This window comes from Apaloderma vittatum, unplaced genomic scaffold, assembly GCF_000703405.1.
Source record: "Apaloderma vittatum isolate BGI_N311 unplaced genomic scaffold, ASM70340v1 scaffold11306, whole genome shotgun sequence".
Classification (NCBI taxonomy): Eukaryota; Metazoa; Chordata; class Aves; order Trogoniformes; family Trogonidae; genus Apaloderma; species Apaloderma vittatum.
Window position 1 is genome coordinate 32,849 of NW_009723380.1, and position 4,324 is coordinate 37,172.

At 41.4% G+C, this 4,324-nt stretch overlaps 1 long non-coding RNA gene across 1 annotated transcript; it reads right to left on the bottom strand.

The window, feature by feature from the left end:
• Positions 1-1,629: 1,629 nt before the first annotated feature.
• Positions 1,630-4,147, bottom strand: LOC104275972. The gene is made up of 2 exons (XR_717837.1): positions 4,017-4,147; positions 1,630-2,635 (listed from the first exon to the last, which is right to left on the bottom strand). It is a non-coding gene; the product is annotated as an uncharacterized LOC104275972 (long non-coding RNA).
• Positions 4,148-4,324: the final 177 nt, after the last annotated feature.

Here is a 4,324-nt window from a genome sequence, read left to right on the forward strand (position 1 = left end):
CATGTCTTTTACTTGCTTACCCAAATATTTTCTCCATGACAGTGAATAGAGACTAATCACACACCGAAAAAAAAAAAAAAAAAAAAAGGTTATTTATACCGAGCACCAGTGTAATTTACTTTTCTATGGTAACACCTGTTTGACTACACTGATGCAAGCCAGTGATTTAAGGGAAATAAACCTGAATAAATTATAAATTGTGTACATTTGATAACCCTTAGAACCTGTAGTCATCCTTGTCTTACTGACGTTTTATTCTTTCTTTTTTGCTCTCCGAGCTTGCGAGTCTGACTGTGCCTAACATCTGTTCCTTGTCGAGTCTCACGCTCTGTTCGCAGGGATCTGCTCCCCTCCGAGAAGGCTCCTGGCTCCCGCTCTTCGTGCACGGAGGGAAGGAATAATCGGAACCAGCGTAAGTAAAAAGGACGAGCCGCGAGGTAGATCGCTTCCAGAGCTGGTGGTTGGCAAGAGGCATCTCCCACTGCTCACCAGCTGGAACTGGCTGCTTTCCTTAAGGAATTTCTCTCTCTCCTCTGTTTCCTGACCCCTCGGTGGGACATGCAAGCTAGAAGCTCGCCACTTACAATTAGCTGTTTACAAGGCAGTTATACAGCTAACGAGCCATCTGTTGCTTGATTTTTTTTTTTCCTGCAGGCACTGACTTTTACTTAGTCGCTTTCCAGAAGACAGACAAAAATGTCAAAAAAAGTTGTTTTTTTTTTTATTAAACCTCGTAGTACAAACCTGGAAGGTAAACAAAAAAACCCCAAACCTGGCAATAAACAACATGAAGTCTTTCCTTACAAGGAAAGAGAGCAGAGCAGCGCTAATAAATTAAATGTCAAACTGTAAGCCATAGTCAGAAGTTTACTGTCAAGAGGGAAAAGTACACAGCAAGGCCATAAAAACCAGACAACCACATTTGAAAACACTTGACTCGGTTTATGTTATTGTTAAATATTCCAAAACAGTTCAGTCTTCTGCAACAACAACCAACAAATTGTATCATAGGACTTTCCTGACAGTCACCACTGGCAAGCTCAGTGCAATATGGGTAGCTACGGTATTGTTGAATTCAATTACGAAACAAAACAGTTTGTGAAAACATTTTCCCTTTTTTATTCCACACATACTGTACACACAACCAGAAAAGGGCAACAGCTACTCCATTATTATTTTTTGTTGTTGTTCAGTGATGTAAGCAGCACTTATAAATGTTACAAGAAAAACCCTGTAAGCATCCAATCCAACCGATGAAGAAAGTGAAACGTAAGGCTTTTCTTCATCTTGTCTCTTTGCCATCCCTCCCCCCACCCCAAGAAAAGGCTCAAGTATTTAAAAAAATTTACAGGCATATGTACAAAAGGTGTGATTTTTTTTTTTCTTTTGTTACAACATGAAGAGAAAAAAATAGACAAGATGAAAGCAAATGCATTTTCACATTCAAAAGAAATACGCAGACCTGCTAGTGGCTCTAAATGTGATCATATAATGAAACAAATTCAAAACAAATTAATGCTCGACTGTGTAAAGGTGTGAAAAACAGCAGTGGAATGGAAATGGAATGTTAGAAAGATTGCACGTCTATGACAAAAGAAGCACTTATGGCTTCAATCACTTTTTTTTTCTTTTTTTTTAAAGGATGCTATTGAAGGGTTTTTGATAAAGTAGCCAACAGCACCAAAAAATAACAGAATGGATTTCCTAATGAAATCAGGCACAGTTTTCCCTCACGTGACTCCTCAAGGCAGGCAGTCTTTTTTCCTCCTTTTTTTTATTTTTTTTTTTTATTTTTAAGTTTTATTTTTCCCCCTCAAAACAGATGCATAGTGATGTGCTGGTAAAAGAGAACATACTCCAAATCTCCTCCTTTTGCCTACAGTTAGGAAACAAAGTCCGTCTTCAGCTGCCGTAACCTCCCAAAGAAAGTGTGTATTCTCCAATTTAAAAAATTACAAAACTCATCTTGCTGTGACAGAATAAAAGACAGCCAAAGTAAAGCAATTTCTTTCAAGTTTTTGTCTCCTATCCCTTTTCTCTCTAGAAAAATCTGCTCACATGACTGGAGAACAAATTATAAAACACATCAAACTTTAACCTATTCCAAAAATGGGTTAAAAGCCTTTCTTCACAGTTACCAAAAAGGCTTTTTTATTCTTCTCAGCCATAGGGACAATACAAATTAATATTTTATCAGCCCCTTGCCGGTTTTAAAACAGTGAACGTACGGCAGTTTAGAAAAATCAGACTGCTGTATCTATCTAGTCTAAGTACAAAAAAAAAAAAATTCAACAGTTTAATGCTAAAACAAAATTAGTTCTCTAAAACCAGAAGAAAATCTTCTTTAGAGCTAGTGCAAAGACAGCTTGTATTCTACAGCAAGTACTCCAAACTATGGTATAATAATTACAAAAAATATATATAAATTGACAAAATGAGAGTGTTGGCATCTTCAGGATTAACTTGAAGCACTTTTGGATGAGCTGGAGGATGAAAGCCTAGATGATGGCACATCGACTGTTGCTCTCTTACGAGGTCCTCTTTTTGGTGTAGGCTTGCTGATACAGTTCTCAATGCTGCCGTTTTTACCAGATACTTTTCCACAGATTTGATTGACCAGACTGATTATTTGTTCCTGTTCAGGAAGTGGGGGGGGAAACACAACAAAAAAAAACAAATTAGCATCTGCTCTTTCTCCAGGCGCTGCCCTTTTGACTGAAAGCACCTAACTGGGAAGGGGGAAAATAAATATAAATGTATATATTTGCAAGCTGTGCAGAAGCTCGGCTCGTATACCGCTTATTCCCAACCATGAGTTTTGTAAAAAGTACTGAGTAGCAGCAGCCCTTGCTAAAGTTTCTCCCCCCCCGCCGCCCTCCAAAATTAAAAAGCTGGTAATAGCAGAACTAGGAATATCTGAACTCTGAGGAAGAATGAAGTAGCTGGGCTGCGAGGTTACTTGGGTAAATGAGAAATGTTCTTCAGGTAGGTACCACTCAAAACCCACTGCTGAACAAAGTTATAAACACCACCATGAATTTAAATCTGCAGTAACGTTGCCCAAAATTAAAATCCAAGGAGAAGATTTCACTTTGTCCTTGAGACGCTGTTGTAAAACCACAGGATGTAAGGGACGGAATGATCTCAGCCCTACAGGAAACGCATGAAAATTTCTGAATAACTTCCTGAAACTCCTCAGTGTTTAGTGCAGTTTCACTCTCGTCTGGGTTTTTTAGGTTGTACTTATTTATACCCGACAGTACCTGGTACTGAACAGAGTCCACAGTTAAAAATGCACAAAGCTGCGAGGGCATGCGAGCTTCCTCCGCTTCACCCTGACCTTCTGTGTTTTTCCCCCCGTACCTCTACGCGTTCACCCCAGCCCGTTTCAGAAAGCCGCTTGTAGCAGCCCCCTGCTGTAAGAGTTTCGTTTCACCCACTGCTTTGCTCTCCGTAGCTGGGGCCACCAGCAAAGTGCTCCCCAGCCCCCCCCTCGCCCACAGTGGCCACTGGAGCTAACTGGGCGGGAGAGGAGGTGTTAATGGGACCGTCCTGTTCGCCCAGAGCCTGGGCACAGCCGGCTGGAGGTCTGTGATGAGTAACTCATGGTCACAGCCGCTTGAAGCTGTTACCGGACCTCTCATCTAGAAGGTTGCCTTAAAGGAGGTTCAGGCTAGACGGGAGTAAGCCAGCGCCAACTCCCAGTTCAACAGAGAGGAATTATCCCGAAGTGCAGAACTAACAGATCCAGGCAAGGTGTCACAGTTCTACTGCAGCAGCCCCGGGCACTAAATGGCTTCTCTGTTCTCTAACACCCACTCGTGCACTTCATGCTTCAGATTTCATCTCTGTAACCCTATTTCCCTCTATTCCTTTAACTTAGACCATAATAAAGCGTGTTCTTCCCACACCAAAAAAAAAAAAACCAAACCCAAACCACCCAAAATCAAGCTCAATCTCCTGAGGTGCTGGCAGAGTTACGCCTCCTCCGAAGCGTTCAGCTGTGTCGTACTGACCTCATCATACCGGTACATCATTTTTAGTCCCCGACAAGACTTCTGTTTTTCCACATGCCGCAGGGCACACTCCAAGCAGAAGACGACATTTTCATTTTCCTGTACAACCTATATAAAAAGGTGAAGCACAGTCAGCTCCAAACTGTAACCACGATATGCATGCGGTATCCAGTTACTGTCTGAATTATCAAAACTGGGGTCTACTACAAGTTGGTGGAAGAGAGGCATAAACAAGAAGCATTAGACATTGTGAGATGACTCAAAACCCCTAAGAAGAAGGAATCATAGAATCCTAGACTGGCCCAGGC